The 21080-nt window shown below is 33.1% G+C and overlaps 1 pseudogene; it reads left to right on the top strand.

The window, feature by feature from the left end:
• The first annotated feature begins 271 nt into the window (after positions 1–271).
• On the top strand, positions 272–2717 carry LOC121392613 (annotated as a pseudogene).
• Positions 2718–21080: the final 18363 nt, after the last annotated feature.

Raw genomic sequence — 21080 nt, 5'->3', positions numbered from 1 at the left:
ATAAAATTGTCATTGCAAAAAACTATAGCTACCTATAGCAGATAGCTATAGTTTTTTTTGCAATGAAATTTTATGTAAAAATGTAGTACTTGTCCATTGGTTCAACTGATCTCGTCACTACCTTGCTCTATGAATTGAAGCTGATGTCATTATGTTAAATTAAAACAACGGCATTAGAACAGTAACAAATTTGAAATGTAGAACAACAGATGAAAAATTAAATTGTAAAGTTCAGAATAAACGGAAATTTATTAAAGTATACGGAAACAACATGGCGCTAGAAATTGAAAGCGCAGAGTAAGTGCTTCACTTATTCTCATTGTTTGTTATTTACTTTCCCTCCTAGTATTATCAGATTAAATAGAACAATATTTAAAAGAAAATAACCTTCACAGGACGCTAGCTACATTGCAGGTAAGCAAATGGGTGTGGCTTATGTACTACTACCATGTGCATTTAGGAGGAGACCAGCATATCCTTAAATACTGTTTGATAGTATTGAAGGGTTTGTTACAGAAATTAACAAAGGTCATTGGGATGTTGTCCTGCAGGCTATCCAGTCCCTCAAACTTCCTGATAAAACATTAATAGATCTCTATGAACAGGTAAGAAAGAAAGATATCCTGCTTATTAGGATCATGTACATATAGAATGGTACTTTGGTTTGTTTGTGTGTGCAGTATAGCTACTATTCTGTGTATATGATCCACTTGTTATAAATGCATATATATGTGTATATGTGTGTGTGTGTGTGTGTGTGTGTGTGTGTATGTGTTGTTGTGTTAACGCCTATGTCCCTGCATTAGATTGTGTTAGAGTTGATTGAACTACGAGAGTTAGGCGCTGCACGTTCTCTTCTCAGACAAACTGATCCAATGATTATGTTAAAAACAACAACAACCTGATCGTTATGTTCACTTGGAAAACCTCTTAGCACGATCATATTTTGATCCTAGAGAAGTAATATTATAAATTGTCATCTAATGTTTCAATCAGGTCATATTTTTATAGGCATATACAGAGGGCAGCAGTAAAGAGAAAAGAAGAAATGCTATAGCACATGGTCAGTGTTATATCTTATCAATCTATTGGTCCATGAATTCATCCATTATAGCTCTCTCTGGTTGAAGTCTCTGTGGTAACTCCATCTCGTTTATTAGCATTACTTGGACAGGCATTGAAATGGCAACAACATCAAGGACTACTACCTCCTGGTTCTACCATTGATTTATTTAGGTTAGATCTTAGCAGACTTAAATTATCACCTCTCTCTCTCTCTCTCTCTCTCTCTCTCTCTCTCTCTCTCTCTCTCTCTCTCTTCTCTCTCTCTCCTCTCTTCTCTTCTCCTCTAGGGGTCGTGCAGCAGTGAGAGATTCGGAAGATGAGAGATACCCTACCTTATTAAATAAAACTATCAAATTTGGTACAAAGTCTTACCCTGAGGCAGCTGTCTTTTCTCCTGATGGACAATACCTTGTTACAGGAAGTGCCGATGGTTTTATTGAAGTGTGGAACTTTACAACTGGCAAGATTAGGAAGGATTTAAAATACCAGGCTCAAGTGAGCAGTCACATGACTAAAAATAGTGAACAGAAGAATTATGTGACCAGCATATGACTATGTTAGGTAATATGTTGATTTTTTTCTAGGACAATTTTATGATGATGGAAGACTCTATTTTGTGTTTGGCTTTTAGTCGAGATAGTGAAATGTTAGCATCAGGATCACATGATGGAAAAATCAAGGTATCAACTTTATGGTATGTCACTTGACCCTTGACCTTTGATCTTTGACCTCAGGTATGGAAGATAGTGACTGGACAGTGTTTAAGGCGGTTCGAGCGTGCCCATGCCAAAGGAGTAACATCAGTGGTTTTCTCAAAAGACAGTAGTCAAATACTAAGTTCCTCATATGACATGACAGTCCGGTAAAAATTAACAATATTCATAGCCATGATGTCATATTTATTATATGTGTAGGGTTCATGGTCTGAAGTCAGGTAAAACATTAAAAGAATTTCGAGGTCACACCTCTTTTGTCAATGGTGCAGTTTATCTACCAGATACTCATAATATTTTGAGCTGCAGTAGTGATGGTTCAATAAAGGTATTTAAAATAGTCTATTAGATATAATTCAAAAACTCTTTTTACTTTAGCTTTGGAATACAAAAACTACTGAATGTGTTGGAACTTTTAAGCCTACATTAGTGGGTGTGGCTCAGGGTGATGTTACTATAAATAACATCCATGTACTGCCCAAGATCAATGACCAATTTGTTGTTTGTAAATAAAACTAATACTGTGTGTATAATGAACATGCAAGGACAGGTACTAAATATAGTAACACTTACTAAATTTTGTATTGATTATAACCAAAAGAGCTATTTATAGTAACATCTCTAATTATAGGTGGTACGTAGTTTTAGCAGTGGTAAAAGAGAAGGAGGTGATTTTGTAACATCCATTCTAAGTCCAAGAGGAGAATGGATCTATTGTGTCGGTGAAGATCGTGTTTTGTACTGTTTCTCACTCTCAAGTGGAAAATTAGAACATACATTAGTGGTAAGTAAGTGAAAATATGTCTTGTCTTATGATCTCTCTCTCTCTCTTTCTCATAGACTCACGATAAAGATGTCATTGGTTTAACACATCACCCTCATCAAAATCTCATTGCCACATTTGGTGAAGATAGTCAACTCAAACTCTGGAAACCATAGACAACTTCTATATTATGTATATTCACTTTTAATTTTGGGTGGGGTTGAAACCTCAACGCCCACATAAAATATTAAATTTTACACTTTACTAAACCGTTGCTTTAGTTATTCTGCAAAAGCAATCTTTCAATCATGTTAATTCAGTACTCCAGTAGTTGCTGTATAACTCTTCTTTTAATGTTCTTTGAACTCAATACAGTGGACATAACTGAAGGTACTATATTGACTGTAATATAATAATAAGATACCTACATTGTTTTGACTTGACACTGTTTATATATAATTTTATGGCATTTTAATTGATTGATTGGTAATTTATAGACTTTGAAACTGTTTGTAGTATATAAAGTACCAAGACTGATTACTATAGTACTTTGTAGCCAATTGAATGCATTTACAATCAAGTGTTTAATATTTTGTGTGATTTTCATGGAAATATAGCATTTATACCTAGTACTCTAGATTGTTCATTGTTTTTAGATTTTAAAAGAAATTCACATTAACCAATATATATATATATATATAATACTATTGTTATATATAATACTATTTGTTATATGAATTAAGATTTGTAATACTGGGAAGTATATTTGTTTGTGGTTTAGTTTCACAGCATACCTAGTTGTTAGCACTATTCTTCGATGGTCAATACTTGTCAAATTGTTGTTGTCTTTGTTGTATTAGCTCAATCTGATGGAGATTTACGTTTAATGAATGGACAAGTGTCAGATTTGCCTAGTCGTAGTGGACGTTTAGAGATTTATTTGAACAGCGAATGGGGTACTGTTTGTGATGATGGTTTTGGCATAACTGAAGCAAATGTTGCTTGTCGACAGTTGGGTTTTGCTGGAGCTCTGAATTATGGCAATTCTATAAACTTAGGGTAAAGATAAATGAATAGGTTGATAGATAAATTAATGGCTGGATCAAACAGAAAGTGAAAGTCTAACATCGTGTCTTTTTCATCTATAGTTTTTCAACTGGCAAACAGATAATACATCTAGATGATGTCAACTGCTCTACTCATGAAGCTGCTCTTCATATTCTCTCCTGTAATTACAGTAGACAACATGATTGTAATCACAATGAAGATGTTGCTGTTGTTTGTAGTAAGTCATTTAATGAGATTTAATGAACAGAGTTATCTCTTTTATTAGATTCTACCTACATATGGGAAGATAATCTCTATGATGGCCGAATCAGACTTAAAGGAGGAAAGTACCCTTCTCTTGGCCGACTTGAAGTGTACTGTAATGGTCGTTGGGGTACTGTTTGTGATGATTTATTTGGGTTTAGTGAGGCCGACACAGTTTGTCAACAACTAGGTTATACCAGTGCTACTAGTTATGATCATCTCATAGGATTGTAAGTTAGTCATTCAGTGGGGATGAAACAAAGAATTGAAATGCTCTCTTTAATTTTTTAAAGGCTTTGTTTTGGTCATTTAGGAGTGGCGATTACTTTCAGCCTATCTGGTTGGATAATGTCCAGTGTAGTGCTGCCCAGCCATGTCTTAGTTTCTGTCAGACTTGTCCTGAAACAGAGAATCATGATTGTGCACATTCTGAAGATGTCACTGTACAATGTAGTAAGTACAATACTATAATACTGAGTGCTCACATCACTGCAGCAATAGTTATAACATTGAATGTTTAAGTAACATCATTATTGCTACTACTGTAGTTTAGTTATTTTTTCCCTGTAGCTTATGATAGACTTTCTAATGTAAGTCCATCTCAACTTAAAACCTGTGTACCAGGTAAACATGATATGATGTCATCATTGCCTTCTCAATCTCTTTATCTCTAGATTCTAGCATTAGTATTGGAGTAATTATTGGTAGTGTTGTGGCCTGTATTCTAACACTATGTTGCTGTATAATAGCTGTTGTCATTGTGATTATATGTATTGCTATATTCCGTAAGAAACAAGAAAGATCACAAGCTCAAACTAATGATACTAAAACTCACCCACACAATCCAAATCAAATATTATCTCCATCTATTGAGGGTCCTGTCCCACCACCCCGTCCATGTGACTTACCTGCTCTCAGTCCATCACCAACAATATCTCAAGGTATTTATGAAGAAATTCCACAAGCTGTCGTGTATGATGAACAACCTGTCTATATTGCACCTGGAAATGATAGACTTATTTATATCCGGCCTCCTGCCGGAACATCCTCACCTCCGCCATATCCCGGTACCCTTCAAATCATTCTACACTGCCTCCTCCTTATCCTACAGCTATGTACCCAGCATAAAGGACCCATTTAAGAAAATAATTAAAGACTTGCAGACACAATTTTTACACAGAATAATGTCATATGGTCTGTGCTCTATTATTATTTTTTCAGTATCTGTTAAATGTATTTTAATTTTGTGTAATTTTTTCAGTAGATGTAGTGTTTTTACATAGGCGAATATTGAACTTTCCCAATGATATTAGGTTAATTTACATCATGATATCCATGCATTATTTAAAACTTAAGCTACATTACAGCAAGACTTAAATGTTTTAGTAAAAATCAAACTAAACTGCAAGCCAACTTCTCAAATGTAATGCCAGTTTAAGCAGCCATCTAAAACATAATTGAAGTTGCTGTTTAATTATATTATGTTAAAACTAAAACAAATCTTTAAGAGATAATATCCGTAAAAAATTTATGCATTTCATGTTCAATCTTTAAGTTCTGGCAGCAACAGCAAAAACACCAACTCCCAAAAAGCAACAAATACATAATGTAATGTAATAAAAAAGATTTAAAAATCTTCTGAGATCAATGCCTTTATGTTAAATACCTAAGTCAAAGAAAAGTTTGAAAGTCTAGCAGAAAATCCCGACACATTGGCTGGGACAGTTGGAAGCAAAGCCAAGTTCAAAATCCTTACACTGAACTGTTTGTATTTTAATTGCTAAGATACCATTAGTTAATTCAAATGTATAATTAGTAAAAAGATTATAGTACAAAAAAAAAAAATATATAAAAATTACCAGTAAGGAAAGTAAAATACCAGTTGTAGTAATGTGAATATTAGCAAATACATACATTTTATCTGGAGATAATTGAGTTTATAGGTCTGGGTACAGCAGTACATTTAGCATCTCAAAAAAACTGATAACCCAAGCAACATCATGTGGAGGTGGTACTTACTACATTGTTATCTACACTATTTGAGGAAAAGAGATATGAATTAAATACAATGTACTTGGAAAGTCTTTGGATTTACTAAATGATCTACACTATGGAGTTCTTGATTCAATGCTGACACTGTAAAAATATTGTTAAAACTTACTTTAGACTGAAGGTCTTGATTCAATGCTAACACTGTAAAGACATTGTTAAAAACTTACTTTAGACTGGAGGTCTTCATTCAATACTGAAACTGTAAAGACATTGTTAAAACTTACTTTAGACTGGAGGTTTTGATTCAATACTGACACTGTAAAAACATTGTTAAAACTTACTTTAGACTGGAGTTCTCGATTCAATGCTGACACTGTAAAGACATTATTAAAAACTTACTTTACACTGGGGTTCTTGATTCAATGCTGACATCGTCAAAACATTGTTAAAAACTTACTTTACATTGGAGTTCTTGATTCAATGCTGACACTGTAAAGACATTGTTAAAAACTTACTTTAGACTGGAGGTCTTCATTCAATACTGAAACTGTAAAGACATTGTTAAAACTTACTTTAGACTGGAGGTTTTGATTCAATACTGACACTGTAAAAACATTGTTAAAACTTACTTTAGACTGGAGTTCTCGATTCAATGCTGACACTGTAAAGACATTATTAAAAACTTAGTTTACACTGGGGTTCTTGATTCAATGCTGACATCGTCAAAACATTGTTAAAAACTTACTTTACATTGGAGTTCTTGATTCAATGCTGACACTGTAAAGACATTGTTAAAAACTTACTTTACACTGGAGGTCTTGATTCAATGCTGACACTGTAAAGACATTGTTAAAAACTTACTTTAGACTGGACATCTTGATTCAATGCTGACACTGTAAAAACATTGTTAAAAACTTACTTTTAACTGGAGTTCTTCATTCAATGCTGACACTGTAATGACATTGTAAAAACTTACTTTAGACTGGAGTTCTTGATTCAATGCTGACACTGTAAAGACATTGTTAAAACTTACTTTACATTGGAGTTCTTGATTCAATGCTGACACTGTAAAGACATTGTTAAAAACATACTTTAGACTGGAGGTCTTGATTCAATGCTGACACTGTAAAGACATTGTTAAAAACTTACTTTAGACTGGAGGTCTTGATTCATTGCTGACACTGTAAAGACATTGTTAAAAACTTACTTTAGACTGGAGGTCTTGATTCATTGCTGACACTGTAAAGACATTGTTAAAAACTTACTTTAGACTGGAGTTCTTGATTCAATGCTGACACTGTAAAGACATTGTTAAAAACTTACTTTACATTGGAGTTCTTGATTCAATGCTGACACTGTAAAGACATTGTTAAAAACTTACTTTACATTGGAGTTCTTGATTCAATGCTGACACTGTAAAGACATTGTTAAAAACATACTTTAGACTGGAGTTCTTGATTCAATGCTGACACTGTAAAGACATTGTTAAAAACTTACTTTACATTGGAGTTCTTGATTCAATGCTGACACTGTAAAGACATTGTTAAAAACATACTTTAGACTGAAGGTCTTGATTCAATGCTGACACTGTAAAGACATTGTTAAAAACTTACTTTAGACTGGAGGTCTTGATTCATTGCTGACACTGTAAAGACATTGTTAAAAACATACTTTAGACTGGAGTTCTTGATTCAATGCTGACACTGTAAAGACATTGTTAAAAACTTACTTTATACTGGAGTTCTTGATTCAATGCTGACATTGTAAAGACATTGTTAAAAACTTACTTTACACTGGTGGTCTTGATTCAATGCTGACACTGTAAAGACATTGTTAAAAACTTACTTTAGACTGGAGGTCTTGATTCAATGCTAACACTGTAAAGACATTGTTAAAAACTTACTTTATACTGGAGTTCTTGATTCAATGCTGACATTGTAAAGACATTGTTAAAAACTTACTTTAGACTGGAGGTCTTGATTCATTGCTGACACTGTAAAGACATTGTTAAAAACTTACTTTACACTGGTGGTCTTGATTCAATGCTGACACTGTAAAGACATTGTTAAAAACTTACTTTAGATGGGAGTTCTTGATTCAATGCTGACACTGTAAAAACATTGTTAAAAACTTACTTTAGACTGGAGGTCTTGATTCAATGCTGACACTGTAAAAACATTGTTAAAAACTTACTTTAGACTGGAGGTCTTGATTCAATGCTGACACTGTAAAGACATTGTTAAAGACTTACTTTAGACTGGAGGTCTTGATTCAATGCTGACACTGTAAAAACATTGTTAAAAACTTACTTTAGACTGGAGTTCTTGATTCAATGCTGACACTGTAAAGACATTGTTAAAAACTTACTTTACACTGGTGGTCTTGATTCAATGCTAACACTGTAAAGACATTGTTAAAACTTACTTTAGACTGGAGGTTTTGATTCAATGCTGACACTGTAAAGACATTGTAAAAACTTACTTTAGACGGGAGTTCTTGATTCAATGCTGACATTGTAAAGACATTGTTAAAAACTTACTTTAGACTGGAGGTCTTGATTCAATGCTGACACTGTAAAAACATTGTTAAAAACTTTAGACTGGAGTTCTTGATTCAATGCTGACACTGTAAAGTCATTATTAAAAAACTTACTTTAGACTGGAGTTCTTGATTCAATGCTGACACTGTAAAGACATTATTAAAAACTTACTTTAGACTGGAGTTCTTGATTCAATGCTGACACTGTAAAGACATTGTTAAAAACTTACTTTACATTGGGGTTCTTGATTCAATGCTGACACCGTCAAAACATTGTTAAAAACTTACTTTAGACTGGAATGCTGACACTGTCAAAACATTGTTAAAAACTTACTTTACACTGGGGTTCTTGATTCAATGCTGACATCGTCAAAACATTGTTAAAAACTTACTTTACATTGGAGTTCTTGATTCAATGCTGAGACTGTAAAGACATTGTTAAAAACTTACTTTAGACTGGAGGTCTTGATTCAATGCTGACACTGTAAAAAACATTGTTAAAAACTTACTTTAGACTGGAGTTCTTAATTCAATGCTGACACTGTAAAAACATTGTTAAAAACTTACTTTAGACTGGAGGTCTTGATTCAATGCTGACACTGTAAAGACATTGTTAAAGACTTACTTTAGACTGGAGGTCTTGATTCAATGCTGACACTGTAAAAACATTGTTAAAAACTTACTTTAGACTGGAGTTCTTGATTCAATGCTGACACTGTAAAGACATTGTTAAAAACTTACTTTACACTGAGGTTCTTGATTCAATGCTGACACCGTCAAAACATTGTTAAAAACTTACTTTAGACTGGAATGCTGACACTGTCAAAACATTGTTAAAAACTTACTTTACACTGGGGTTCTTGATTCAATGCTGACATCGTCAAAACATTGTTAAAAACTTACTTTACATTGGAGTTCTTGATTCAATGCTGACACTGTAAAGACATTGTTAAAAACTTACTTTACACTGGAGGTCTTGATTCAGCACTGACACTGTAAAAACATTGTTAAAAACTTACTTTAGACTGGAGTTCTTGATTCAATGCTGACACTGTAAAAACATTGTTAAAAACTTACTTTAGACTGGAGGTCTTGATTCAATGCTGACACCGTAAAGACATTGTTAAAGACTTACTTTAGACTGGAGGTCTTGATTCAATGCTGACACTGTAAAAACATTGTTAAAAACTTACTTTACACTGAGGTTCTTGATTCAATGCTGACACCGTCAAAACATTGTTAAAAACTTACTTTAGACTGGAATGCTGACACTGTCAAAACATTGTTAAAAACTTACTTTACACTGGGGTTCTTGATTCAATGCTGACATCGTCAAAACATTGTTAAAAACTTACTTTACACTGGGGTTCTTGATTCAATGCTGACATCGTCAAAACATTTACTTTAGATTGGAGTTCTTGATTCAATGCTGACACTGTAAAGACATTGTTAAAAACCTCCTGTACACTAAACTTCCTTGTTTCAACATCAACAATGTAAAAATATTTTCAAAAACTTACCATCTTGACTCACACTGTAAAGTAGTGTTAAAATGTTGGTTGTATAGTATCATATTATGATAGTATTCACTTACTTCTCTAACAAACCTGTTTCCATTAATAATGATAAAAACTAGCAAATAAAAAACAAGGCCCGAAGATTGAAATTTACAAGTAAGCTCATTAAATGGTACATGCTATATATAGACTTTTAACTATTTAAAGCAGTCGTAGGTAAAATTTATGCCCAATTTGAATGCTCGACTGAAGCTATCTTTGAAAAACTGTATCTGACTCAAAAATTTTCATCATTGTCCACAATTAGAATGAAGAAAATGAAAAAGAAACAAAGCTTACAAACAACATAAAACTGTCTTTATTGAACAAAATCATGCCCGATTCAAAAGCTGTATAGAAAGAAAATTCCGCCAGATTTAAATAACGTTATATATTTGAATTTGCCAATGCCACATTATCATAGAAAGCTGTCTTAATGCCTGATTTCAGAAGCTGTCTTAATACAGAAGCTGTCTTTAATGCCCGACTTCAGAAGCTGTCCTTAATGCCCAATTTTCAGAAGCTGTCTTAATGCCCAATTTCAGAAGCTGTCTTTAATGCTCGATTTCATAAGCTGTCTTTAATGCCCAATTTCATAAGCTGTCTTTAATGCTCGATTTCATAAGCTGTCTTTAATGCCCAATTTCAGAAGCTGTCTTTAATGCTCGATTTCAGAAGCTGTCTTTAATGCCCAATTTCAGAAGCTGTCTTTAATGCTCGATTTCAGATGTTTTCTTTAATGCCCAATTTCAGAAGCTGTCTTTCAAAACTGTCTTTAAGGCTTATGTGATGCTAACAGACTAAATAATTGTTGAAATATGAAACAGATTAGAAGACTTGTAAACTTGCTTGAAGAAGCTCTCGAAACTAAGGCAGCAGTTTGCAATGATAGCAAAACATACAATATAGAACAATAGAAGCTAGTCCTCTTGCGCTGAGGTAAACTAGCTTCTACAATACATTATATATTAGGACTTCCATCTCCTTTTAATGAACTGTATTAGTGCCTAGTTCTGTTATAGAATGTAGTAGTACAGTTACTGTCACATAGCGTACAGTTACTAAACAAAAAGACAAGGTAACTCACAGTTTTGAAGGAAGACAAGCAAGACAAGACAAGACAAGCAACAACAACAATAAAATAAAATAAATGACACAGTGGTGAATGTGGACATAATACACCCAGTAAAAGCTGGGAAAAACTAGACCCGGTAAAAGCTGGGTAAAACTAGACCCAGTAAAAGCTGGGTAAAACTAAGGTAACCCAGAAAAAGCTGGGTAAAAAAAGATGGACCACAAAAAACTAGCCTACATGCTCAAAATGTATCAATTATCTAGACCTAAAAAAACTAGGACCACATGATACCTTGTCGATCATGCACTCCTATCAAAAACTAGATGACCCAGTCTATAAAACCTAAGTGGTGGCTCAGTCTACAAAAACTAGATGGCCCAGATACCGTCAGGGTCAAAGCCAAGCTGTGGACCAGAAATGACTCTCTACCGAAGCGAACACACAGTGATAACCCAACTAAGCACAAACAAATCCTTTAGATACAGCGGTGCATCAACAAATGGACTTGTAACAGTTCATAGGGAGATGGAAGTCTATATTGTCATGTGTCGTTAACATGCAAGTCTTCACTTTAGTCCATCATATGTATGTTGTCCATCATGCAACTACCCAATACATGAGACAGTGTACACTACATACATGAACAGACTTACAGATTACCATAATATTCAACAATATAACATCCCTCAATAGAGAAAGTCGAGAACAACAAATCCTCTGTAGAGTACATCATTCAGTGATATCCATACAAAGAGACAGAGATAAGTGACACAATGTCTTGTGATAGAATTGTCATTATCCTATATAGAAAGAAAATAAATAAACTATTGAAGAATAAAGTACATCTGTTATGTGTCAAAGACTAAAAGGGAGAGCTATGCATAGAGTTGTCTTAAAAAGCTGACTATATAATATTAGTAAAGAAATATGACTTATAGATATAACTGACTAAAGGATTCCTTACAGGCTGTATGATATCAGAGAAAATGGCAGTAAGACACCAAATGGCTAGATATCATTATAACAATAGGTAGGGCTGTACAATTAGGCTCCTTTAAATATATTCAACATGAATAAGCTCTATAACTAAATATGACATATTATAATAAAAGTCACTTACTTCATCATCTTTTCTCAAACTGACATTCCAAAAAAGTAAGTAGCTGTTCTTTCTAGAATCCAATTTAAGAAAATGGGCGCCAATTCTTCTTACAATCTGTCCTCTATGGGTTTTGCAGCTCTTCAATTGGTGAAAATGGAACACAACTGAATGCAACTTGCAGTTTTTATACCACATTTTTCCCGGGTTAATACTGAGCATGCGCAGTGAGAACATAACCTGAGTGACTGGATTGAAAAACTGGACTTACCAGTGCTACGTTTATTTTTTTAGGAAAAGGATGTATTGATAAGTACAATGTATGATGTTATCAGAAATCAAAGAATTTGATTGGTCAGTAAAATGTGAACCTTCCCTGTTTCAACAAAATTTAACATAAAATATTGAACGATTATAATAAAAAATTATGCATGACTGTTCTTTAATTTAGATAACAATAAACCATAGGAAAGTTCAATAGGAAATAACAATGGTAATAATTAAGCTAAAATAGACCCACCAACATTTTGCCTTTTCAAACCTAACAATGGGATTGACAATCTAGAACTAGACCCTCAATTTTGATCATTGCAAAATACATTATACATGTAACAAATAAAATCTACCAACCATTTTAAAACTTAACAAGAAAAAATTTCTATGAACAATTAGAAACAATTTCTGGCACAACCCTCCCCCTCCCCCTCAGACTTTCTTTTTTTCTCTACAGATATGAGTAACACAGAAACCTGTTGCTGTCATTGGTGGTGGGTTGGTTGGTTCTTTACAAGCTCTCTTCTTAGTTAATAGAGGATTCCATGTGGAACTATATGAATCACGACAAGATATACGAAAATCTAATCTAGGACATGGACGAAGTATCAATTTAGCTCTAAGTCATCGAGGTGGGAGTCTTTGAAAGCAGTATGGCGTGAAAAGGAGGTTGTGGACATGTCTATTCCAATGTATGGACGTATGATACATTCTCTCGATGGCAAAATGTCTCTATAACTATACAGCACTAAAGGTGATGCTATTCTTTCCATTGATCGTCAAAAATTAAATGAGTATATTTTAGACAAACCAGATGCACATCCAAATATTAAAGTTTATTTTGAACACAAGTTACTAACCTCAAAGATCAGATCCTTACTTTGAACAATGTTGGTAGAGAGAAAGATATTAGTGTATCATTTACATTTGGATGTGATGGTGCTTATTCTATAGTAAGACATCAATTAATGCGATGAGAATGACTAAATTATAGTCAAGAATATATAGATCATGGCTACAAAGAACTTACTATGTCGCCAACTGAAGAAGGGGATTATGCCATGCCTACTAACTACCTTCATATTTGGCCCAAGCAAGAGTTTATGATGGTTGTTCTTCTTAATCATGAAACATTCAATAAAATAGGCGCTAACAGATTAGTAAAAGATTTCTTTAATAATGTGACTGGTTCATTAGTCTCTATCAATTTTTTTCCTCGTTATCTCGACTCTCATATACTGTTATCTTTGGAGATGCTGCGCATGCAATTGTGCCTTTTTATGGGCAGGGAATGAATGCTGGAATGGAAGACTGTCTAGTCTTTGATGAATGCTTATACCAGGTGCGTGGAGATTTGCATAAAGGAGCTCAGACATACACTGCAGCTCACTGGAAAGATTGCCATGCAATAGCTGACCTGTCAATGTACAACTACTTAGAGATACTAGTAGGCTATTCCTGTTTCGAAAAGTAATTGACAATTTTCTTCATTTTTTGTTCCTCAAATGTTCATTCCTCTCTATTCATTGGTGGTATTCTCTTGTCTCCCTTATCATAATGTGATAGAGAGACAACAGCAACAACAGGTTATTGTTAGCCAAGCGATGTCTTTGATTGGGTTAGGAGTAATGGGTGTGGTCATGTATTGTATTTACCTGTTGTCTCAAGTTTACTTAAGCACCATGCTGACTTAAATCTTGTAACAAGTAATGGATGGACACCTCTTCAGATAGCCAGCGGTAGAGGGCATGATAAAGTAGTAATTGAGTTAATTAAGAGCAATGTTAATGTCAATTTTCAAAGCCCAATTGGGATTACAGCACTGCATTTGGCTAGTAGTTTTTGGTCATGGCAGCGTTGTTACTCTTCTACTTGATGCTGAAGCAAATCCTCATCTTGCAGATAGTAATGGTATGACACCTATAGTTTATGCTAAACGATGTTTGTGAGAATCTTTTAAAAAAGTTTCTCAGGGGAACAAGATGATGCTTGGTCATTCATTAGCCAGTTCAATTGGTTCTGATGGGACAGAAAGTTCAATTGATGGAGATGAAGAAAATCTTGGTGACTTTCAATATGAAGAACTTGAGAATACAATGCGATTTTTTGACTCAAGAACAGTAGCATATTAAACAATTTAATAACTAAATGTTTTTATGATTAAATTTTTATATTAATTATCTGCAACAACTTGTTTATATTAATTTGTTACATTTCTTAACAAGTTTAATTAACAATATTGTATATCTCCTTATTATAACAAATTCTATGATTTTATTTCTCAGTTTATAATTAAAATTTTAAGCACAAAAATGCTCAAAAAGTTTTAATTTGTAATTTTGGAGATATTGACATCTATAAGCTTCAAGTTCTTCAGAGGACCAGGAATTATTACTGTTATCCATATATAGCAAGTCATCTTTAGAGTGAGTGATACAAGAACGTGAACACAAGAATTGAAATGCTAAACATTTATATATATATATATATATATATATATATATATATATATATAACATGTACATATATACACACATACAGACCTGATTTGCAAAAAGGGACCACTTCTGTCAAAACATTTGTGACCTGATTTGTGAAAAAAAACACTGTTAAAACATATCAAAAAACACACTGTAAAAATTAAATTGTTATTTTAACAATTACTTTGTAGTTTACATCAGTGGGTTACTATGGAATATAGAATTTTTGTGAATTACTCATTGTGTAATTTGTTGGCATGTAAAAGTACAACATACCGAGAAAATACACAATGAGTAATTCACAAAAATTCTATATATCATAGTAATCCACCAATGTAAACTACAAAGTAATTGTTAAAATAACAATTTAATTTTTACAGTGTGCAGTTTTGCATACATATAGAATAGTTATGCATATATAGCAACTGTATGGACACAAAACTGCGATGTTTTAGATGTTTAACAGTGGTTTTTATCACAAATCAGGTCACAAATGTTTTGGTCCCTTTTTTGCAAATCATATATTAAGTCAGTTAGCTTACTGTTTTTCTAAATGTCTCAAATTTGTAATTAAGCTTTAGTCAGATCTGCTAATATAAATCCTCTTCTCATCTTATTGTGAGTATCCCAAATGCCCCTGTAATCACTATATACATATTTACAACCAGTATTAATCTAATGATGTACACAAAAAGTACAAAGCTGGAAAGAAACATGAAGACTATATATCAAAGGTAGTAATCTCATACTGAGCTAGCCTAAAAGATACTACCCACTCATTCATGTACATGCAGAGTATATCAATTGTATATTCATATTTTTACTGTTCTAAGCAAAATATTACCAAAAGTAGAGGACATAAGTCAGTCTACTAAAAACATGCTGAAGACGTTTAGAGCAATGTAGGTCAATTGGTTAATGTATTATGTACAACAGAGATCTGTACATATTGATTTGAATTTGATCATGTATATAGAATCCTATGAAGTTGCATATGACTATGTGCAATATGTGCTCAGCAGACAATTCAATTAATTATTGTAATGTTACTATTTTTAGATCACTTCCTACTGAGCATGCTCATAACTTGGTTTTGTAGATATATAACATGATCGTTAGAAGGTCTTCCACACAATCTCGCTGCTGGAGGGTATATAAGAAAAATGGCCCTTTTACTGGTACTTGCTGCAACTTTTCTTGCCCTGACTAATGGTATGTAAGTTTATCATGTGTGCAATTGTGAGTTATTTCAATGCATATCCTACACATACCCTATTAAGAGATGTACATATGTATATTTCACTTTTTGTCTGAATAAGCGTTCACAAAATATTAATAAAGTCATTTTACTAGTTCATTGATGAAAATTTAAAGTTGACTTTGTTAAAGTGTTAAGTTGCACTCGTTAATATTATACATAATTATGTGTTTGTTGCAGGAAATCCATACTTTGCTATTTGTATTGTTAATATTTTAGAGTTTTGGTAGTATGCATGAATCAGTTAAATAGAATTATGAAATTACAGCTAAAGTTGTAGTCACTACATGCTTTAATACAGTAGACAATGTTAATGCAGATCAGGGTAAATGTCTAGCAATTACAATTTTGCAGGTTTTTCTCTATATTAATTACACAAACATCTAAATTCCATAGCAGATTATAGCACTACAGCTGTTAAAAATAATGAATTATCTTTCTTGTTGTGGTTACTGTTATTGAAAATTATAATACAGTTATGTAAATACAATCAACTCATTATTAGCTTATATTTCTAAGTGTAGTTGTATTGAAGAAATATACATTTGTTTCTACATGTAGTTTATAGCCCAGTCACAATGACTGTATTACAGATACAGTGTGTTGTTATGTAAAAGAAGCCTCATGGCTACAGGTCCAAGGTTTCTTTACTCGTAGCATACTGTAATGTGCATTGCAGTATAATTCTGTTTGGCTATAAAATGTTATACCATAAAAGTTTGAAGTGATGTTACAAACTGAATCTCATGATTTCAGGTTATGTTTTAGGTCTAAGCACATCATCAGCACTTTGAATGAATGCTGACTATGTTATCATATCACAATTCCACTTATTTAGTTTGTAGTGATTTCATTTCCTATATTTTGACCTCCTGAATAACTAGTATGTAGTCATTACATTTTCTTACTTTGACCTCTGAATGACATAATAATAGTTACTGGGAATTATAGTCTGTAGTTGACCTGAATGAGGTTGTATCAGTTACTGGCAATTATAGCATGTACTTTGGATACCTCACTGGTACTATACGATAGTGTTAGTTCCTATTGGCAGGTGTAATGACAACTCTGTAATGTTTAAAATATGAATATTATTATCACATCCTTATTAGACTCATGTGTTACTCACCACATGTCCAACACAACTATTTATCTATTATAGTGTTATTCAAATAGATTGGTTGATTAATGTCACTTGAGTTCCACCAAATTTTGATTATCTACTTGCTATGGAATTTCACAGTTTATGTAGGGATAGCCTATTATAAGTCCTTAGGGACAACTCTTGCACACAATGACACAGCAAAGCTACCATAGATTACACAGTGACAGTTCTAACATCTATGAATATCATTTGTCCAAATGTATTAGTTGATCTAATCTATCTATGATTTTTTATGTTGCATAGTATGCAGGACACGCAGTTAATTATAAAATCAATAAATGTTCTGTTTAAACATCTCACTGAAATTAGATGACTAGATTTATTGTATAATCTTTCCATCCACAGCTCAGACAATTGGTGATGGCACACTACGACTTGTCATCAATAGTCAGAGCACCATCTATTATACCTCTGGTATTGTTGAGGTCTACTACAATAATACATGGGGCACTGTTTGTTCTACCAGTACCTTTGGACAGACTGAGGCTGATGTTGTGTGTCGTCAACAAGGTTTTACTGGTGCTAGCAGTTACTCCACTGCTGGTCAACAGAGTTATGGAACTGCTCGCAACAGCATTGTATCCAGTGTAAACTGTGGTTCAGTAACTAACTATCTAGTCTCTTCCAGTGTGATGTGACTTTTATGTCTGATGCATGCTTGCCATCTAATGCTGTCACTGTCAACTGCTGTAAGAAAAACGTATAAATAAAATGACTTTGTTCTTGTTAATTTACAACTTAATCATATATCTATAATTTAAATGAGGCAATTCACTATAAAACTAATAGCTTCATTTAACCAAATATGGTAATACAGGTTGCATGTAAAGTAAGCGTCATACTTCTTTCATGTCTAATGTACTATCAGATTGACTAAACTTACTAAGATACTATCAGAATGAGTGTTTAGTCTGATAATGCATTCGGAGTGAAAATAATATGACATTTACTTTAATACAACCTATATAAAGCATATATTGGTTGAATCAACCAATTAAGTTGTTACTGTGAGTGTAATATTTTTCTTTCTCTATAGTATCCACAAGAATTTGGGACAGTGCTTATTCTGGTCAACTACGTCTCCAACGAGGTCAATATTCCAGTGAAGGACTTGTAGAGGTCTATTGCAATGGACAATGGGGTACAATTTGTAATGATTTTTTTGTTAAACGCTCTGCAGACACCATTTGTAATCAGCTTGGCTACACTGATGCATTGAACTATAATAACCTAGCTATGTAAGTCTTTATAGTTAAATACACCAAATAATTATTCTCTATACTAGAACTGGCAATACATCTCAACCTATTTGGTTAACTAATGTAGCTTGTAGTTCGGTCTATAGCTGCCTGTCCACATGTCGATCATGTACATCTACTCAAGTTACAAATTGTAATCATAATGAAGATATTACTGTCCGATGCAGTAAGTTAATAATACACACTTTGTTGCTATTTTTATCCTAATATTCTCTACATCTAGATTATGATAGTGATGGAAACCAAAGTGATGGAAGGACAAGCACTTGTGATTGTAAGTCTGTTTAACTTTAATTACACTATGTTATGTTATTACACTTTAATTACCTGTTTATTTTTTCTGTTTAGTCACTGATCTTGCAAATGCAATTGCTAATCTTATTGGTATTATGTGTGGTGTCATTATTGGGTTCATTGTTCTTGTTGTCATCTGTGCTACTCTTCCAATCTGTATTTGTTGCTGTTTGGGTGTTGGTATTGGTGCCGCAGCAGCTAAAGCTTAAAGCTTAAAACAGCAATGAAATAAACTTTGCTATTTTTAGGTGTAGATAGTATTTTAGCTTGTTTTTAGAATTAAGTTTTGTAGTGTGACTAAAATACTTATTTCTGAATTGAGTATCGAAAAAATTTTTAGAACATAGTTAATAATTTTATTATGTGGGAGGTGATTTATGATCAGAATTAATAATATTTAATTATTTGAGGTCTTCATAGACTGTCCAATAACAATGTATAACATAATAGGCTACATATGCTTTTTGAACATCTGCACAACATTAAATTATATCAGGAATACAAGTAGCTTGCTAAAAGTACATACTTAGCATCATCCTAATATCTTGAAGATCTTTCTTATCTATTAAAATATTTGAAATAATTGTTACATTTATTGTTCTTTATAATTAAACTGCACCAATGAGTGTGTGCTGTGCACAATATACTATCTGACTATTTTAATGACAATGTTACTATTTTTTAGAACATCCATGATTACACATGATAATACTGTACCATGCCCACTATATAGCAACACTCATCTAAGCTATAGCTAACCTTGGAGTAGAGTGGAGAACTGATGGCTCTTCTTGTGGTATTTTTCTTAACTTTATTTGTCTTAACTGATGGTATGTAAGATCATTAGTACTGATATCTGTCATTAAAATTGTTTGTGTTATATAGCTTACTTTTATAAGACTAGGTAGATGGGGTACAATATAATATATATAGTTAGTTCTATTCTATAATAGAGTATCTGTGTAACTGACTTGTTCTTTTGCAATACATTTTTATGTGAGGAAATGTTTATAGTGTGATTATAAGTAAAATAGCTATCCTTCTCTTTTAGAAAGTGTACAATTTATACAAATCTACTTATAATAAAGTTACCTACAAATATTTGCTCAGTTTGCTATATAATACGGGATTTGGTTGATTCTTTAACTATATTTGCTCAGTTTGCTGCATAATATGAGGAGTTGGTTGATTCCTTAACTGTATTTTATCAGTTTTAATGATTTTGCTGATAGCTACCTGTTAGTGTCAAACAGTCATCATTTAAGTGTCACAACCTGTTAGTGTTGATTATGACAAATATTTTATAATTATTTGGTAATTTATATCAAGTTATAACAGTTACTTTTTTTAACAATCTGCATTAATTGTATAATATGACCATTAAAACAATATATTTTTAAAGCTGACATTACTCATCTGTTAACAATTTCAATTTCTTTATAGCTCAAACAAATTGGTACATTACAACTAGTCATCAATGATCGTAGCACCATCTATTATACTTCTGGTATTGTTGAGGTCTACTACAATAATACATGGGGCACTGTTTGTTCTACCAGTACCTTTGGACAGACTGAGGCTGATGTTGTGTGTCGTCAACAAGGTTTTACTGGTGCTAGCAGTTACTCCACTGCTGGTCAACAGAGTTATGGAACTGCTAGCAACAGTATTATATCCAGTGTAAACTGTGGTACAGTAACTAACTATCTAGTTCTCTTCCAGTGTGATGTGACTTTTATGTCTGATGTGTGCTTGCCATCTAATGCTGTCACTGTCAAACTGCTGTAAGAAAAACATAAAAAGTCTTTGTGGTAATTTTTCTTTCTATATAGTATCCACAAGAATTTGGGACAGTCCTTATGCAGGTCAATTACGACTTCAACGAGGTCAATACTCCAGTGAGGGACTTGTAGAGGTATACTGTAATGGACAATGGGTACAATTTGTGAATCGAAATTTTGATCAAAATTCTGCAAGCACTGTTTGCTATCAACTTGGCTACACTAAAGCTTTGAACTATAGTAACCTTGCAATGTATGTCTTATCATATAATAGTATAGTTGTTAAGATTATAGACTATTGAGACATTTTTTTGTATTAACAGAAACTGCAATGCATCTCAACCTATTTGGTTAGATGATGCAGGTTGTGGCATTGTGTATAGCTGTCTATACTCTTGTCAGTCTTGTCTGTCATCTCAGAGTACTATCTGTAATCATGCTCAGGACATTACAGTTCA

This window comes from Gigantopelta aegis, unplaced genomic scaffold (assembly GCF_016097555.1).
Source record: "Gigantopelta aegis isolate Gae_Host unplaced genomic scaffold, Gae_host_genome ctg4174_pilon_pilon:::debris, whole genome shotgun sequence".
Lineage (NCBI taxonomy): Eukaryota > Metazoa > Mollusca > Gastropoda > Neomphalida > Peltospiridae > Gigantopelta > Gigantopelta aegis.
Note: the sequence above shows the minus strand (reverse complement) of the source record. Positions and strands in the feature narration are given on the sequence as shown.